Source organism: Argiope bruennichi, chromosome 8, assembly GCF_947563725.1.
Source record: "Argiope bruennichi chromosome 8, qqArgBrue1.1, whole genome shotgun sequence".
NCBI lineage: Eukaryota > Metazoa > Arthropoda > Arachnida > Araneae > Araneidae > Argiope > Argiope bruennichi.
The window spans coordinates 43,740,752-43,762,122 of record NC_079158.1 but is presented as its reverse complement, the minus strand read 5'-3'; the positions used below and the strand labels follow the sequence as shown (position 1 = coordinate 43,762,122).

The 21,371-nt window shown below is 28.9% G+C and overlaps 1 protein-coding gene across 1 annotated transcript in view; it reads left to right on the top strand.

The window, feature by feature from the left end:
• Positions 1-3,905: 3,905 nt before the first annotated feature.
• LOC129981317 (maltase A2-like) overlaps positions 3,906-21,371 on the top strand; it is a 127,276-nt gene continuing 109,810 nt past the window's right edge. Inside the window, exon 1 of the mRNA XM_056092106.1 lies at positions 3,906-3,960. The gene's annotated coding sequence lies outside the window, so the exon portion shown is untranslated. The remainder of the gene's footprint in view (positions 3,961-21,371) is intronic.

Sequence of the window (21,371 nt, the reverse complement as noted above, 5' to 3'; positions counted from 1 at the left end):
GATACTTGTTTTAAAGCAACGTTTGGATATAGACGGAGCCGTCTTTTCAAATATTTAATCATACATATTATTTAAAATTGAGATATTCTTTGTGTTTTTAAAAACATCTAGAGATATTGTATTTAAATCGTTTGCGTTTTTATTTATTACGTCTTGATTTAAATTAATACTCTTTGGAAGAAAAAAAATTGACTTTATCAAACTTTTATTTTGAATAAAAATAAACAAGTATGAAATTGATAATGTGTTTACATTTATTTTCCAAAAACAAATGTTTTCCAAACTTTGTTTTTGTAAAAGACCATCTTTATCGAGTAGTGTAGTGATTAAACGATTATGTTTTGGTACTATTCCACTATAGTATGGTACTATTCCAAAAGTAAAATGCATTGAAAAATATATTTTAAACAATACCTCCTTAATAATCGCAATATTATGTAATATCAAACAATTCTATTATTGGAACACAATGAAACTATTGTATTATTCTAACAGTAAAATGCATTGAAAAATATATTTTAAACAATACCTCCTTAATAATCGCAATATTATGTAATATCAAACAATTCTATTATTGGAACACAATGAAACTATTGTATTATTCTAACAGTAAAATGCAATACAATGCAAATAATACTTCGCTTAACAATCGAGATATTATGTAATATCAAATGATTTTGTTATTGAAATACAATGATACTATTGTACTATTCCAACAGTAAAATGCATCTCAAAGTTGTTTAATAAGTATTGTTTAATAATAGCAAATTGTTTAATATTGCGATTATTAAACAATATTTAATAATCGCAATATTATGTATTATCTTAACAGTATTGACAAGTTTATCGGAAAGTTTGTAATTTAAAATATAACGGTTCTAATGAAGGTACCATGTTCTTGAAATTTATTTGCATTCATTATCTTATGTGAAAGTGTCATCTATCATCCTGAAACTTGTGATTTATTTTATAATTCATTTTGATTTCAATCATTGAATAATCATTTCTTTGGTATATATCCTTAGTAGATAACACATAATTTAAACTTTTTGATAAGACATTTTCAATACTCTTGGATTACTTCCACAAATTTCTACATGTAGCAAAGTTTGTTAGATACTTTATTTAGCTTGACTTATTCCATGTTTGTAAAGATGGAATGCTGCAATCGATTTCTAAAACGATTCCTCATGAGTTTGACTTTTGAAATACTGCGCTCTTTTGTGTACTTATTGACATTATCTGATTTCAATATTTCTTGAACATAATTGATGAGATCATGCTTTCCTCTTCATCATTTGAGTGTGGCGCCCTCTTGTAATGAATATAAGATATGAATGATTATATAGACCATAGAATTTTTAAGAATGAATTATAATTATTTTTTTGGAAAACATGTTTTATTGTCGTACATTTATTTCAAAGGAAATAATTTGATAGCCAGTTTTATGTGTGTGTGTTTTTTCATTTCCATCAAATATATTTCACAGAATAAAGCTAAGAAAATCTATTAAAAAGATCGTATCAAAATAAAATATTTAGATATATTTATTATCATTTACTAGTATGTTATTCGTAAATAATTCTTTAGTGACAAAAAAGAAACTAAAATTGCAAAAATCTTTTCAGAACGTAATGTGCATTAGCTGTATCTATTATTATCTATTTAATACCCGAAAATGCAATTACGGTTTGAATTTCGCTTTGTATTAGTGAATTTAAAAAAACTATATCATTTAGATTTTTCTGATTGTTGGCACTATAGGTAACTCAAACGGAGCATTTCCATTAACTTTCAAATGATAGCTTCAAAACTTCTATCAGAACATAATATGCATAGCTGTATCTATTATTATCTATTTAATACCTGAAAATGCAATTACGGTTTGAATTTCGCTTCGAATTAGTTATTTAAAAAAACTATATCATTTAGATTTTTCTGAGTGTTGGTATTATAGTTAACTCATACGGAGCATTTCCATTAACTTTCAAATGATAGCTTCAAAACTTCTATCAGATAAATATCTTCCAAATGCACATTCTTTCTTAAATACCCCTATAATGACAAAAAAAATACGAAATTAAAACTTTAATAACCTTATCTGAACTTCAGATATATATCTTCAGAGATATTTTTTAAATCTCTGATATTTAATTAGTTATTAATTGCCCCGCATTTACATTTTGGACAAGAAAATAGAGGCCGTCTATTTATGAGTCTCTTTCTTTATTTTACCCAATCACTATGCATTCCAGTCACGTGTGAACATTAGCAACTCGGAAAATCGCGAATCCGGAATAAACTCGGAGCATCATCGGAGGCAAACTGCATTTTCTTGACGTTTTAATGACCCTATAAAATGAGTAAAACAGTTTGAATGTTCTTTAAATTACATGGAGGAAACGTGCGGCATAACTTAGCTGACGATATTACGATAAGAGTGGAAATATGTAATTCAATATTAAAAAGAAACGAATTACGATGCCAAAAGAGTGATTTAAAAAGCTTTTTTTAAAAAAGCTATTTTGAATGAGTTCATAGGCACTTATAAAAATTTTAAATGCGAAGTAAATATTTTTACGGCAAGCAAAAATCTGCAGCAGTAATTTAACGATGTAATTAACTTTTTCTATTAATAGCGTTAAATGAATTTTTAAAATAGCGCATAAAAGCGCACGAGTTAAAATCGTCTGAACTTTTATAAAATGGTTGATTTTTAGTGGAAGAAATTTAATTTTGAGGCAGACGATAATGATTAATGTGTTTATGTATTTAAGTTAAAATGATGTAAAAGAGAATCGATTTTAAATAATAATTTTATTTACAAATATCGAATGCTTGTTTTTCGATTTCTTTATAGATAATAAAAGATTCCTATTAAAAGGAAAGCTATTAAAAACCCTATTGAAAATTCCATGATTATTTTTTTTAATTATTGTAAAAAGAAATAAATTTCAGCATAATTTAAGTGAATTGTGAAATAACGTCTATGAAAAATTCGAGAATCGATATCCAAGTGTTTAGTTTCCAAGCTTGAATGTATATTGAGTGATAAATTTTATTCATTTCTATATTTTTCAGTTTATAGACGTTATCTATTTTTTTGTTTATAAAGAAATATGTTTCAGTAAAAAGGTTGAAATGTGTTAGTGTGTTAATTATGTTAAATATATTCTATATCCATTGATGGCTGTACTATTCTCATTTTTCAAAAGTATAGATAAATATACTAGGTAAAAGAAACAGATAAATTAGATAAAGAAAGCAGATAAAACTAAAAAAAAATAATAATGTCGCCATTGTTCTTTGCATGATTTTTGTGTCTTGACGCATTCTTTCCTTAAAGAAAGCCCACAACGAATGCTTTTGATTATGTAAAAAAAAAGGTAAATATCGATATTTTCAAAAACAACATTTTGAAATTTATCCCACTTGATATTTGAAATAAAAACCCTGGAAGTTATAACATTTTATTTTGGAATAAAAATTGCGGTCTCTTAGGAAGTGCATCGTTTATTATGAAGAAATATTAACTCACAGAACTCTAAATTATACACTTCGAATTTACAAACGTCAGAATTCGAAACGAAGAACAACAGCGAGAAACGCTGTAAGGGTGTTCTGTATCTACTGATACAAACCTCTTTCTTTAAAAGTAAAGTTTGGTTACTAAGAACACCGAGATATTATGCAAATGTTTTTCAATTCGCGATGCTTTCACTACGTGGATAGCGATCGTTGTTGATTTTGCCTCCTGCACGAGAGTCCCCACTGCGTGATTTGAATATGGATTTTGAAACTTGGAAGAACGAAGGCACATCCATCTTTCCGAAAATTCTGCGATATCTTGATTTCGATTCTGGGCAACATCACGACAAATGAGATTACAGGCGTATTTCTTCATGGTTGAATACAACAGAGGCATTGTTCCATGAGAAAAAGCTGTGGTTTTGTAGAAGGTTGGTTTCAGAATCATTTATTGTATTATTTGCTATTGTTTTCATCTAAGATGGAATTCTTTCTTATCCAACCCCCACCTCTCCTCCCTCTTGGATTCATTCGCTATTTGTTTGTGGTATTCAAAAGTGTAACGAGTAAATGAAACCTGGGTATTCTTTTTGTGTGTGTACCTCAGGGTCAATTAAACTTACTTTTCCATTTCTCCAGATGAAATGCTGGCTTTCTTTCTTTCTTATTCCTATTCACTGGAGTTTTCTGAGGGATTATGCGCATGTTTATCTTCGAGATAAATTATTTCCTATTTAATTATCTTATAACTTTATACAGGCAATTCTAATATATATCAAAATTTATTTTGTGTATCTCGGAAACTGCTCAAACGATTTGGGTCAAATTTTATATTTATATAAATTTTTTCTTTTTAAGTTTAATTATATAGATGTCTTTTCTGAAGAAAAAAAAAACGTGATTTTACACACACACAAAAAAAACAATTTTATAATTAATTATTAGAGCCTTTTTTCTATCTTTACCCACGCTAACAATGTCTATTGAGCCGTTTCGGACCTTAGTTCACCATGATAGAATTGATGTAAGTTCAAAAATATATGTAATTATTATAGATCAATTGTAAAATGAATAATGTAATATAGCCTATTGTTTCGAATAATATGCTAAACTAAGTGCATTCAGGATTTTTTTTTATTTAAATGACCAGTTCATATGTAGGTAAGATTAAAAATAATAAAATGTAATCAGTATGTGTGATTTAAATATTTTCTCCAAAAAAATCGCGATTTTACAAAAAAAAAATCCGAACAAACTTGGTTTTCCAGGTACTGATATTGAAAAGAGAAAATTTCCAAAATACCCACTTTTCACTGCAATTACTTTTTCAATAAATTATAGATAATTCTAATGCTGTTGGTCTCCAAATGTACATAAAATTCAAAATTTAGAGAAGGTTTTAAAATTATTACGAAATGTTTATAAAGAAGTAACATTTAAGTAATTTTTATTCAACAAGAAAATCAGTCTAATGTACGTGCTTAGTAAAAAAAATTAACATTGAAAATATATTTATGAGCAGTGTGATTATTGTCTTTTCAGTTATCAGTAAAAGAAAATAGAAATAATTTTCTCATTCTTTAACTCTTATTTTTACTTTTGTAACAACCACTTTTAAAATTCAACTGAACACTGAAAAAAAATGGTTTCAGTTTCGCTAAGATTATTTAGTAGGAAATATTAATAAAATTCTAGAAATAATTTGATCTAAGAACATCTATCGTTCCCATTTTTTCAGTTAACTCCAAATTTCTTCCGGATTTCACCAGCAAAAAAATCTGTATATCCTAGAACTTAAGAAACTCAATTTTCGGAACTATTTGCACGAAACAGATGCAATATCACTGCATCTCATATCCTTAAGATATATTCAATTTGCCAACTACCCCAGACAAAAATATAACTTTTACTTTCTTTTTTATGAAAATATTTCGCAGTAGAATTTCACGGAAGCTTAAACAGCGGGAAGTTAGAGAGATTCCGACACCAGGAGCATTAAATTTGCGTATTATATTTTCTCAGATTCAATAAATTTGGAAAATAAGGTTAAGTTGTTAATGGAATAGGATTTTCTCCGATTTTTCGGGATTTCTTATGATTAGTAACGTCTGCAGGGCTGCAATTATTTTTTGAAATTCCGCTTGCACAATCTCTTTGCGTCTACAGTCGTTACGAGGCTTTCTTATGTTATGGTCATGAAATTCAAGAATGTTTTCGGATCACTGTAAGATTGCATAATGCGGATTAATAGCCATAACATTTTCCCTAATAACTTAAAACTTTAGTCATTTATTTAAACAGATTATAGAGTAAAGAATACGATATCCTCAAGTTAATTAAAATTAATGCTCGTTTATTAATAAAAAATTTTGTAGAAAAATCTTTCTCTGAAATTTTTTTAAATAATATAAATATAACAAACATTGTTTGCCCTAAGACTTTAAAAATTGATAGTCATATATTCAAATTGAATATTGAGGAAAGAATATAATATTCTCAAGTTAATTAAATTACAATTAATATTCCTCGTTTATTATTAAACAATTTTGTTAAAAATGTTTCTCTGTATTTGGATGTTTAGAATAAAATAACAATTAATGTTTCCTCTAATGCCTAAAAACTTCGTATTCATATATTCAAGTTGAACATAGAGGAAAAAACATAACGCACTCAAATTAATAAAACTGCAATTAATTTTCCTCGTTTATTAATTAAGAAAATCCGTAAAAAATTCTTTTTTTAAATTTTGATTTTTAGAATATTTTTGTCTATTTATTAAAATGCAATTAATTACAATTATAATTTTTAAACTATCAATGCAATTTCTGAGCAAAAAAAAAAAAAAATAGTTCTCTTTTTTTTTCTGTTATTCTGCAGCAATCATTAGAAAACACACAATTGAAGAAAATGATCGAAAATCTCACTTCTTCACGGTTTGTCTTCATTATAATTCCTTTTATTCTTCTTTTATATACTCTTAATCAAGAAAATTATAATTTGAGTAAGATGAAAGATTATTTTGAAACAGATCTCATTAATTTCTACTGCAGTTCAGATGACGAAATTTTATCACACTCAAAGTTCCTACTCTCCGAACACGTGTTCTAGACCATTGTAAGATACATCATCATCATAATACATCAACTTCCGATTTAATATACATTTTATCATTATAATTTATGTGCTAAAATAGGCACCAAAGCTGCAGACTCGGTTCGTAACCCATGTCTCCCCAGATGGGTTTGGAGAATAGGGACATGTTATGAGAACTCTAAAAGATGTCGGATCCTTCATTTGCTTAATAATTATCAGTTAAGCAGGGTCTTCTTTTGTATATCAACCATTATCAATGCGGTATTTGAGGGGAAGGAATAGTAAATGTTTCTTATTCTTGAAAAATAAATTTCGGCATTCCAGTGCTCTTAGACTCTTGACTTCGAATGATCGCAGGGATGAGAAGATTAACAGAGTAAAATTTGTTTACTTCTTTAGAATCCCCCTGAATTTGTCATTCTGAATCATAACTTAATTTTTTTTATAGAAAAATGTGTTTGTTTATTATTCGAATTCGATTTTTGGAATGAAACAATTTCGTAATTCTAACTGTTCCACACTACGTTTTTTTTAAAATAAACCTTTTGACATGGAAGGTAAAAGTGTACTAATAAGGATTCGATACTCTAACCAAATATCTAAATGCGCACACAGACATAATTATGAAGATATTATTTTTTAAATAAAATAGAGCCATAAAGACGCTTTGTTTTTATTTTTTGAACCAGGCTAATAGCATGATTGTTATCATCAAAAAATATCTTTAAAAGAAAATTATCATCTAATATGTTTTATAATATTAATATTTATTTAGTCGCAAATATATTAATAGCTTTAATCCTCTATTTATAGAATTATTTTGTTACCTATTTTAATTTTTATTGTTGCCTTTTTTAGCTTAAATCTTCAATACAGAATAAATCCTAGAAAGATTAATATGCTTTTTAAAAGTAATTAAAATAAGTTAATTAATTTAATTAACAGTTAAAAATTTTCAACTGCTGCCTACAGCTAATTTACTGCTTGCTGACGAGGCTGTATTAGTCACGCGCTTCTGAATACAATCAGAAGAAATAGTAATATTACCAAGAAATCAGCATGATTTAAATGTTACTTATAAGTACCATCGGTTGGTAAAAGGTTAAAAGCCATAAAACTAAAACCACAGAATTTTTTTTTCTGAATATCAAATATTTAACTCACGAAATATATTTTTTTTAAATCCCAAGCATTTAATTAGTTCTTGCCTAGCACCATCCGCCCATTTAGGGTACGAAACAGAGACTATCTATTTATTAGTCTCTCTCTTTATCTGTCTAAGTCTCTGTTCATTCCAGTCACGTGAAAACATTAGCAACACGGAAAATTGCGGAAATAAAATAGACTCGTAGCATCATCGAGGGAGAAGTTGCATTTTCTTGACGTTTTAATAGCCCTATAAAGTGAACAAAACTAAATGTTATTTAAATCATATGGAAGAGACGTGCTGGGTAGGTAAGCATACGATGATGTAATGGCGCTGGAAACATGTTATTTAATTTTTAAAAAGAAGCAAATTACGTTGTCGAAATAGTAATTTAAGCAGCTTTTATTTTAAACAAAGTCTATGACTAAATTATGGACATTTGGTAATACTAGAAATGCGAGTTAAATACTTCTTTCTTAAGCAAAATTGTGCTTCTGTTATTTAACGATGATAATTATTTTTTAATATTTAATAGCACTCATTAATTTTTTTTTAAAAAAATTATTCGTAAAAGCACATAAGTAATTTTTTTAACTTATGAAAGCACATAATTAGGTATTATTATTATTTTTAAACGAGACACAAACTAAGCCATATTACATTATACGTAAAAATCGAGATAAAGATTACAACCGATTGCGGAATGCCGTGACCTTCTAGGGGTTTGTAGCTTTTTTTTTTTTTTTTGACATTATCTCACCTATATGTTCAGGAAGTTCAGAAGAAGATAGAATAACTGATTACACTGATACACTGATTTTATTTTGTATTTTCAAATTCCTCTAAAAGCCGTAATTTTATTTCGCATTAAGTTCTATTTCGATCTTTGTAATTCGTTCAGTGCTTCATAGAGAAATAACGAATTTATATTTAATTTTAATATACACTTTTTTAATGAATCATTAAATATATATATTGGTCAAGCGATGGAATCTTATAATAAGATAGTTTGAGATACAAATGTGTTTGTAAAACGTAATAAATATCTATTTTATTTTTAAAAACTTAATTATTATATCAAAACTATTTTGTTGTTCAATAAAAAGAAACTGATCCTATTTCTAAAGCGCATTTCAAGAACTATTCTTAATATAATTTACATCACTGAACTTTAAATTCATAAAACAACGGTTAACTTCCTGTTATTTTAAGGCAGACATTTTACATAATTTTTAAACATAATGATTATAATTGTCTATTAATTAATATATACGTTAGGAAAATTTGCTACAATTCATTAATTAATTAAAATTTTTCTTTAATAATTTAAAACAAATATTTGAAGCTTTTCCTCAATAGTAATTAGATTAATAAAATATTTAAAGCTTTTCCTTAAAAATTTAAAAGAATTGTTTGAAACTGTACTTTAATCATTTAAAATAAATAATTTAAGTTTTTTTTCTCATTAATAATTGAATTAATAAGATATCTAAAACTTTTCTCAACAATAATATTGCAAAAAAAAAAATGAACTAGTTGAAAAAATATTGTTTCATTTTTGTGGCCTGAATCTATAAGATTATTTAAACAAGAATTTTTTGCGATTTTTCAACAATATTGATATATGAGATCTTTTTCTACGCATTTTGTTATAAAATACAGAAATATAAACATTCTTCTTTAAACTTTAACAAAGATCTAATTTACCACCACAATGTCTTATTTCATTTACATGAAGAATAATTTAATATAAAAGCATCTATGTAATATACCGATAATTTCATGATATATCTAAAAGATAAATCTGCATTATAAGGCTATATCTTTATAAACTCCTCCTAGCCTATTAAGATATACTATACAATAATGTATGGATCGTATTATATAAGAAATTGTCTATCTATACTATTATTATTATTAACCCTCTGAGAGAAATTAATATGGGCAAGTTTATTGCTAATTATCCCAATGATTGCATCCTTGGGCGTATAGTAAAGGAAAATAACATGTAATTTACACAGAAATATATAACAAATATAATAAGGAAAAAGATAACGGTAGATAATGTCAAACATTGTGGCTCTATATTTATCTCTAATAAACTAATGTTTTGCTTTTCTTTGTGCATATTCATGACACTGATGCTGCTTATATTCGATCGATACTATTAAAATATTTAGGTCCAGGTTGAAAAAAAATCACTCTATTTATAACGATGCATAATAGTTTGCCACGTTGTTCAAGTAGGGAAATAAATGATGCAGTTGATATAATTGTGTGATACAAATGTTATCCCCTTCAGAATATCAGTAATTAAAACAGTCCGATTATATTACTATTTAACTTAAATTTAAACACAAATATTTCGCAATTTAACTCAGAGATATTTCGATTTAAAAATCATTTTCTGTTAACATTGCTAATCATAAATATTTATTTCAGGGTTTAATTTACAATCCCAAGGTCATTTGTTTTGCACATCTATTCTTCAAACGATTAAATCTAGATCTTTTTTAAATTATCATATTATATACTTAGAACTTTTTAAGTATATGATAAAACTATAATCCATATAAGATTTTCAAGCTAACTTGAACTCTTTAAAAATTGGAAAACTGGAGTTTCTTCTAGATTCTTTATATTATAATAATAAAATATAATAATAATAAAAATGAATGTATATATGTCGTTGTGCCTGTGTATGTGTTAACCTTTTGCAACTTAGACCGACTTAGTAACGATCTACACATATTAAATTTGGAACTTAGACCTTTAAAGGTGAGAATATTTGGTGTATTATGGACCAATATTGTTTTTGAAATTTCATTATAAATTAATCTGATTTTGGAGAGAGGGGGTGCGGTATTAAGTTTCAAAATTATTATTTCACAAAGATATTTTTTACACAGCTTAAATATTTTAAATAAATATCTTTTCAACGATGTCAATTTACTAGATTGCGCAAAATTTTCTTGAATTTTGGCAAATATTTTGAATAGTTATTAATTTTCCTAATTTGTAACAATATATTATACAGTTGGTTTAAAATACAAAAAGTTTTCAATTGTTTCATTAAATTTTATCACCTGATTTTCCAATGTGGAAATTGAAGGAAAAAAGTTTCGGTTAGATATATTTAGTTTACATGACAAATAACGAAGTGAGATTAGTTAGACACTGGAAAGAAGATAAATAATAGGGAAAATTACGTTGTTAATAGCTATATGATGCTATGGAGCTCATTTCCATTAAAAAGTCATGTATTTATGTACTCGTTGAATAGAACATATATAACATTATTAAATTATCGGCTTTAATGCGTGACAATTTGTGAGAATCAAGGACATTGTTAGATCTAATCAGTTTAATTAATTTTGTATCGATTAATTACTGGATTATTTTATAGTTTAAGTGAATCTTTTGGAAAATTAAAGCTGAAGAAGTTTAGGAAATAGAAAAATAGAAGAACCAGCAAAATTTGGTTTTCACCTTTCCGGTGATAATATTTTATAAAATTATCTATTTCTATATTTGTAACTGTATTCCATATACGTTTAAATTTAAATACCTAAAAAGACATTAAAGAAAATATTATCTCCCATTTACTATGTTTTAAAAATTACCACTTTTAATATTTTTTTTAAATATGTGCTGCATATTTAATTTCATATGTTTTGTAGACACTGAATAATAATATAGTTTTAAATAAAGACAGTACTAGTAAATTTTTTTAACTCGTAAATCTTTTCTATTTGCATTCGAAGTAAGTAGTATGTTTAAGAGGTAAAAAAGATCTATTAATAAATTTTAAAAATAGAATGTACTGCTCATTCAGTTTAGCATAGACTATCCAAAGACGAAAATAAAACATTTACTAAACATTGGGCAGAAACTCGCACGCATTTATCTTTCCCACTCTCTAAGATACGATCAACATTCAACTCGAGTTCTTCTTCAATATATTTTTTCAGCTAACAAGCAAAGCAAAATAAAACTGATGAAACAGTTCACCAATCTTGAATTAACGCAGCCCAAAACACAGGAAAATCCTCTTTTGGAACAACTTCCAGAAAACAGATGCATCCCACCGCATTTTATCTCCCTCAGATAAACTTAATCCGACGGCTAAAACTCCAAAAAATATCTTATTTTTTAATTTCTTTTCTGCGAAAATATCTTGTAGTGGAATTTTACGGTAGTCTGAGTCGAGAAAGGCGGATAGATAACCAACAGCTGGGAAATTGGATTTGCCAAGTTAGCGTCCTCAAATTCGATAAATTCGAAGAGGTGTGTTAGGTCGCCCGTGGCATAGGATTTCCCCATGTTTTTTGGGGTGTTTTGTGTCTTGTAATCTACAATTGCTTATCTTCGCACTTTATTTTCGAGCACCTTTGGGTTGTGGTATTGGTATTATCTTATTCTACTCTCGTATTATCAGGGATATTATTGGTTTTGAGAATGTTATTTCAATACGCATAAAACCATGCTGAGGTTTATTTTATGCAAATGTACTGATTTTTTTAATCTTTTAAAGAATTCATAAAAATTGTACTAAGCTGAAATACAATATTGCATAGAATTTGGGGTCTCGAAGCTTTTCATTTTCTGAAATTTCAGGCCGTTCCTGCTGGAAGATATTTGAACTTTTTTGTTAATGAATGAATTAATTCATTAATTCATTCTAACAATCTGCTGATGACTATCATTTAACTGCTCAAAAGACTATATATTAACTAAATACATTCTTTTATTCAAAAATATTATATTCCAGTATATTTTCTTATCCGAAGGGTCGCGGTTGCTTGGTGGTAAGGTCTCGGCTTGTGAGCCGTAAGGTTTCAGGTTCGAGACCCGATTCCACCGAAGAACCGTCGTGTAAGGGGGTCTGTTGCACGTTAAATCTGTCATGCTGAACGTTCTCCCACTGGTGCGGTGTGGTGTGGAGGAGGGAGTGCCAGCTCAGGTGTCGTCCTCGTCATCGGACAGCGGTTCAAAATTGCGAGGTCGGTCCCAAAATACCCCTAGTGTTGCTTTACAACGGGATGTTAATATAACTAAACTGAACTAAACTAATTTTCTTATCCAAAGCCATAACTAATATCTGTAATTAAAAGCATTATCTTTACATTTTTATTAGCATATTTAAATGCTATTTTACATTAGCAATTTTTATTTCTGAAAATTATTTCTTGAAAATTACCATTAATTGAGAGATTATCATTAATTTTAGTGGAAAAGAGTATGTAATATTAACTGAAGCCTGCAAATGGAAATATTACCGTAAGCAAAATCTGTTGGCTTGTCAAATTACTTTATTTTTTACACGATTTTTGAAGTGTAAACTAACTAATTTGAACCTCGAAAATAAAATCTTAGGGTTAAAAAAATTGCGAACATTTCATTCTTATTAAAATTTTTACACTGATATATTATTCTACAATAAATATGTTTATCAAGAGATAATCAGTTAAAATAGCTATCTTCTTGCTAAAGTTATGATAAAATTGATTAAGCCTTTAGTAAATCAAAATACTGTTACAAAATTTTTCTTCTACAACAAATACCGCTAATCAATTGTAATAGCGCAGCACATTTAATTGCTATAGTTCAGCAGCTTTCTTGCTGTCTATTCCTCTCGAAAATCTCTACTTGTCGGCGGCTCCGACTCTCACACACGACTTCTCTGACGATCCACACAACTTCTTCTGACGATACACACGACTTCCTCGTAGCTTCTGAGTGCCCGTCTTTTATAGTTCCGGGAGGCGGGGCTAGAATCTTCTGACCAATCAGGGCGTATCTGAGTGTATCTCTGTTATTACTGGATGGATCATGAAACTTCTCGAACTTTCTGGTATTATCCATTTAGTCGCCAAACTCGCCAAATTCAACGCCAAGTCGCCAAATGGTCGCCAAGCTCAGCATGCCGTGCCGGATAGCAAAATTACAGATTTGTAACAATACGAAGAAATATTGTTGAAAGGACTAATATACTAAAATGAAACATATATAGTGATTATAGCCTCAAAAGTGAAATCAAATTACGTTATATAAAAATCACCTAAGAAACGTACTTACGCATGTCATTCGAAATCCACATTGGCTTTGTTTGCAGAACTATAAGAATGTATTAAAGAAATGTTAGAGCGCTGTTTATGAAAATGTGTCTATTAAACGGTATGAATTGCAGCGACTCGTTCATGAAGGCCGAGCCCTTTGCAAGTTTTTTAATTTAAAAAAAGAATTTCAGTAATAGAATTAATGAATATGAACCTATTTTGATTCAATAAAAGAATTTTTTATATCTATACGCTATATTTCTAATATAATATAATTTGGAAATATAAATTTTGGGTAATTTAATCCCTTTGCTTATTATATCCAGAATAAGTATAATGTCTGAGAATTAAATCATGAATTTTTTACTTTCAAATATAAATATATTCTTGATTGTGAAAAATATGTCAGATTATATAATAAAAACACATTTCATAAAGTAAATCCTTGCTTACTTCACTTCATAAAATAAAATTAGTCCATCAAATATTTTTTAAAAAAATTATATACAGGGTGTTCATTAATTATTGTCGGGGTTTCCGTACCTCATAACTTTCGGATAAAAAATATTACGCAAAAAACGTATTCGCAAATTACAACTCAAAGAATACTATTGATGATATTAAAGTGTAAAGCTTGCACAATTTGCACTTTGTAGGCATTCAGCTGAAGGCGATTATGTATTCGTAAATTCGCTGAACAAATTTTGACTCGAATTGAGGATGATGAAAATTACCTTCGGAAATGGTTCTTCAGTGACGAATCCACTTTTCATGTGTCAGAAAAAGTGAATAAACATAACTGTAGAATATGGGGCTCGGAGAACCCACACGATTATCAAAAGTCAAAATTTGTTCAGCGAATTTACGAATACATAATCGCCTTCAGCTGAATACCTACAAAGTGCAAATTGTGCAAGCTTTACACTTTAATATCATTAATAAAATTCTTTGAGTTGTAATTTACGAATACGTAATCGGTTTTTGCGTAATATTTTTTATTCGAAAGTTATGAGGTACGGAAACCCCGACAATAATTAATGAACACCCTATATATTATTCGTTATATTTCCGAATCATTTCTTCTAAAGAAAAATTATTTCAGAAAGTTTTAAATTATTCCCTTAAACTTCTAAGAAGGCAAAAAGAGAAAACATAGAAGTGAGAAATACTATCAATGTGTTCTGTAAATCTAATACACGCATCTTGCTTAAAGCAAAACTTTTGCTGTGAGAATTCCCCAATATTATGTAAATTCTTTCCAATTCTGGATGTTTCCATAGTTGAGAAAGCATTCGTTGTTGATTTTGCTTCTCGTAGAAGACTCCCCACTGCGTGATTTGAATATGGATCCTGAGACCTAAAGAGAAGGAGAAGAAACATCCATCTTTCTTCCACCAAAAATTTTGTGATATCTTGATTTCGATTCAAAGCAGAAGAAAAATAAATGAGATTACAGAAGTATTGCCCCCCTCTTGAAAATTGTAGTTTGTGAAAAGTCTCTGGTTTTGCAGAAGGTTGACTTTAGAATCGTTTATCTTATAACAATCTTTTTCTTACTTTCAAGATGTAATTTCCTTTGCGGTTCTTTCTCTGCTTTTGCTTTCATTTACCGTTTGTTTTTTTAAGTTCAGAGTAATAAGGAGTGAAAAGGTTTTTAGTTATCACTTCAGGCGCAGTGAAATTCGTTTCATTCCTTCAGGGGAAATATTGATAATTTAAGAAACGCTTATGCGTTTCTTGATTTTTTTTCCTTTCTGACTTTAGCTTGATAAATGATCACAGGATGTCACAATCTGTAAATTTTTCCATGTGACACGGATACATACGCAACATATTTGAGAAAAAAATTGTTTCAAACTCTCTACTGATCAGCTTGTAAAAGCTAGAATTTGAATATAAGTGCGCTCAAAGAAAAAAAAACCCTCTAAATTTTAAATACTAATTTCTAATTTAAATTATATACACGAACTTGCAACTTCTCTGAAAAAGAATGCTTGTAAAAATAATTTATCTTCTCTTATCTAAAGTATAAAGTAAATCATTTTAGGCTTTTAAAATACAAAATGGCATTTCATATAGCTAGGGAAGTCACGTGTGTAATAAATAAACTGATTATGCTACATTTAATCTCAAGTTACATTACCCTAGAGGCAAACTAGAGTAACTACAAAAATAAACACAAATAAAGGTGATTGGCCGAAAAGTCCAATTAAAAAAATATATGCTTTATCGAATTAAAAACCTAAAAAAGTTTCATAGAGTTATCTGTAAAATCGGCAAAAATGTTTGCGTTTAAAATCATGAATTCTTCGAGACTTCAAAAGTACTAAAAATGAAAAATATATCCTTCGTTTCCCTCTTCCGAATGCGTTTTTTTAGATTTTTATTATTATTACTATAATAATAATGATGATTTTCTTCGTTGCTTAAATTTCTTTCACAGTTGCTTAATATGAGAAAATTATATAACAATACCAAAGAATTTATACTCATTTTTAGAGCGAATCACGGAAGTCACGAAAAGTTCATAATTTTAATTCATAAAAATAAAAATTCATAACTTTAATAAAATATTTTTTTTCTAATTTTGCAGTTAACTCTTGTGTTTTATTATGGTATAATGTACATTTTTTCCTGATTGGAGTTTTTGGACCATATCCTTTTTTTTTAATTATTTCTATAAATTCCTTATTTACTCGCTAGGGCGCTGTAACCTGTCGTCATAAATTCAGCATAGTCACTTTAATATAGATACATATTATTTTCATGGCTATACTTTGAATTTAAGAGGATTTTTTTATTTATAACGGTAATTGATTAGTAGAACCCCACAGACATTTATGGAATACCTTGTGTGAATCGCATGTACTTATCAAAACAGTAATAACCTGAGGTAAGTGAATAGCCAGTAGTAAGTCATACTTCTGACTCCCCGACCTGCCACGAAGGCACACGGATTTAAACCATAAAACTGAACGACCGGACCGTCGCAACAGTAATACTGGTGGGAACTGAGGTTGAGTCTTAAGGGCCCTCACTGACCCCGGTACAACCCTCCCCGAAGGATGTACGCCCCGTCATCAATGGGAGGAGTCAGATTCCCCACCTATTTGTGTACCCTCCAGGATGGCGAGATCCAACCACCATGCCGGAAGCATCTCATCCTCATTTCGAGGTGCTCCCCAGGGGTTTAATGGTCAGTAGTATATTTTCCTTGTCCTTTTAAGGGGAAAAGTGTCTATATTTTCTTATAAATAATTTTACCATACGGATCTCAATTCATGTAAACAACAACATTTATGATCTTAATATCCTAAAATAAAAATGATAAAAAAAATATTTCTTTAGTTTTCATTTGCTGTACTTTTTCTTTCTTTAAACACATAAATAGAAACAATAGAAACGATACAATAATTGGAATTTTTTATTTAATAAAACGCTTTTATTTTATTTAGAACACCATTATATATCAAGTATCTAGTATTAATTTGAAAGATTGCTTGTTAATTCTCTTGAAATAATAAGATTATTTATCCCATAATATATAGAGCACCATACATTAAGAAAGTTACTATTTTACTATTATTAATCTCCTGGGTGCACTAACCTGGTAGAGTTTACTATTAATGCCACCAAGATCACACCCTCGTGGCAAAATGAGGTGCAGTGAAAAAGAAAAATATATCATGAAGGCATGGCGCATATAAAGATCCCAGAAAAAGAACTTGGGTTGTTTATGGTATTGAATGTTAAGTGTTTATAACTATATTTGAGTTAAACATCTTTTTTATTCTAACCATAAAGATATAAATTTTTCCTGAGAATCCCTAAAGAGTTTCTCTTTTATTCTGTTAGATAGACAATACTTAATATTATTGCTCTTTTTTTTTTTTTTTTTTTGCTTCAGTACTCAAATTCTTTGTGTGATTAGTAATTCTAGAGGGAAGTCGAAAAGTAATATTGCACTAAGTTTTTGTAAATTTCTTATCTTTTAAAGGAAGAAGAATATACAACGTTATCACTGCAATTCTGGAAAATTAAAAGAATTTAAAATTATTAGAGTTGAAATCTTAAAAATTTGTCTAGACCTAAACAAATATAATATTAAGCTTTATCATTAAAAGTTGCTTAAAATTAGACAGCCCCATAGTAAGCATAATTCCTAATTAATTAATATTAATTAACATTCCTAATTAATTTCAATAGATTTTTTTTTTAATTTCAAAATTTTTACACAACGATATTTCCATATTTTCATTCTGTCAAAGAGTGGAAATCCCACACCAAATTTTTTTCTCTTCTCTGCAATTTAAAATTTATATTTCCTTTAGGGGGACCGATAACAGACATGCCTCCTACGCAAGAGGTTGTACCATAACCGGTGATAAATCTTAGGACATAACCATATTTCCCGCCAATCATTCAAAATTTTCGCGTTTGTCGGTTGGGTCGCCTATGATATTTAAGGAATGAAATTTGTTTTCATGTTTAACAATTGGCATTTTTTTTCTTCACAAATGACTTTCCATTAATAAACTACCGGAATTACCTACTACTACTAGATAATATACCACAACTGATAAGCAAATTATCTTCCATCGTTATTATCAAATTATATATACTAAGTAAATATAATTTTGTAAATGTTAAAAATAAAAATTTATAGAAAACACCTACGATAAAGAAGCGCCCAAATGTAGATCTTTAATCAATCAGTAATTCATTTTTAAACGTTTTTTTATGATAAAAATATCTTATAATAATAATTTTTTTAAATAAAAGTTTGATTTTTGTCGAACAATGAGAATTTTTTTAAAAGTAGAACCTGATATTTTTTTCCTCTCATTAATAGTTTCCAGAACGTCCAAAAAATAACATTCATTTTAACAATGACTATTCAACAAGAGAAATAAATTGAATTTACAAGATATTTTCTCCACATTCAAATCCTCTTTCCTATTTTCAAAGATAAATACCAACATTTATCTGCACGTCTTTCTCAATATTCATTATCGATTGATAAGCAAAACGAAACATTTCCCCAACCTCGAATTAAAACCACCCTGAACTTTAAGAAAAATCCTCTTTCGGAACTATTTGTTCAAAACAGATGCATCCCATTGCCTTCTATTTCTCTCAGATAAACTCAATTCAAAGATCTGAATAAAAAAGAGAAAGAAAATTCCGTTTAATTTCTTTTTTATGAAAATATCCCCCAATAGAATTTCCCGGAAGTTTGAACCGCGAGAAGGTGGATAGATATCTAGACCAGAAGAATTGGATTTACGGAATTAGCGTCCTCAAATTCAATAAATTCGGTGGGTTGGATTGCTTGTGGCGTAGGATTTCCTCGTATTTTTCGGCGTGTTTTGTGGCTGGCAGGCAGCAATTGCTTTTCTTGGCAATTTCCCTTCCTGTGCCTTTTGCCATTGTTATTGTTACAATCCTATTTCCGTGGTTTGTTTTGCCTTTGGGAATATTTGTTTTATATAGATCTTAAATCAGAGCTACAATGGTGACTTCTTGAAAATGTTTTTTTATTTATCTTCTTTTAAATTTTCGTTTCTATATATAATTATATGATCATACTAAAATGAGTTAGAATAATTCCAAACAATGGCATACTATTTTAATCAACATCAAAGGCAGTTTTGATACATACTGATTAATTTTCCGGGATTGTGAAATGGTCAATATGGCCAGCAACTCACTTCCAATTTTAAACTACATTTACTTTGGGAAACTGTTTAACCTGAACGAATTTACATGACTGGTTAAAAGCTGGCATAGTGGAGTATCTTTGGAATCATATTCAAATTTGTACCTTCCGATTCGCAAACTATGGTCTTAGACAAACAGACCGATTAGTTTTAGTTTAGTTATATTAGCGTCCCGTTTCAAACCAACACTACGGCTATTTTCGGGAAGGACCTCGTAATTTTGAATCGCTGTCAGATGACGAGGACGACACCTACCATCAGATCGATATCAGGTAGATTAAAGTGAAATTAGGAAATATAAAGTGCTTTTATTACTATACAAAGAAAATGTTTTTCTAGTTTTATATAACTATACTATTCAAATTTTAAATAATATAACGTTTTAATTTATAGTAATGTCATAAGATATCTTCCCTTAAATTTTTCAAATGTAAATAGACCTGGTGGTAAGGTCTCGGCTTGTGAACCGTAGGGTTTCAGGTTCGAGACTCGATTCCACCGAAGAACCGTCTTGTGTGGGGGTCTGTTGCACGCTAAATCCGTCATGCCACACTTCCTCCCGCTGGTGTGGAGATGGGGGGTGCCAGCTAAGGTGTCGTCTTCGTCATCTGACAGCGGTTCAAAATTACGAGGTCCGTCCCAAAATAGCCCTAGCGTTGCTTTACAACGGGACGTTAATATAACTAAACTAACTAACTAACTTCAAATGTAAATAATTTTACATGCATTAATTAGATTTTTCAATTGAATTAACCTGTCATTTTAATAAATTTATTAAAAATCAAAACATTAAAATAGAAATAAGTTGGTACAGAACTTCAAACATTTTACTCTCACCATTTCCTAATTAATACAAAGCCTTAGCCTGGCAAACTATTTCTATATGCAGAGATAATATGCAGAATCTTTAAACAATAATGAGAGAAAATAATTCGATTAGCTATTCGATTAACAATGAAATTGGATTGAATTTCAACAAAATGAATATATATATTAGTGAAATTTACTCTAAAAACTCTTTAAGGAAACAGTCAATATACAGAAAGAAAAATTACAATTAACTCTTTCTAGGGCCTTGGGAAGTATGCTTCCCACCAAATTTATTAATCTTTGTATGAAATTATGTAGGTTGGCATCAGTTCTGACAATTTATTTTTAGTAAGTCAGAAACTTAGATGCTTCAGTTCTTTATCTCAGACAAAATGATGTGTCTTGACTTGTTACTTAATTATTAATGAACCAAATTAATTAATGAATCAAATTAAATTTATCTAATAAGCTAAATGAATCCCTTTTCTTATTCTAATTTCAAGCGTAAAATATTTTAAAATAATACGACTAGAAAAAAATGGCCCTTTAAAGTGTTGAACTAAAGAGTATTTTTCCGTTTCTGAGGACCGTAAAAAAATCGCCAAACTGTGGATGATTCTTTTTACTTTTTTTTGTTGTTGTTGTCAAAAATAAATTTGTTGTCGCCAACAATCCTCGGAAACATAAAAGTGCCAATTAAAGTCATGAAAAATACGTATTCTTTTAAACCTGAAAGTGGTGTAAAAATATTTTCATGTAACGATATTTTTGGTTGCTACTTCTTGAATAGACTAAACCCTCGCTTAATTTTAATTAATTAAAGTTTCCTAAAATCGTCGTAAAATATAGATTCTAACATTCACACACATGCAATCTCTTTTATTATTTGTCGAGATTTTAGTACTTAACACTTTGTATCACACCTCAAGGCATTTTTCATTTCTACTATCCTGGCCAGTAAATATCAGAAATTCAACCCAGAGGAATACAAATGGAGATTAGAGTGCAAAATT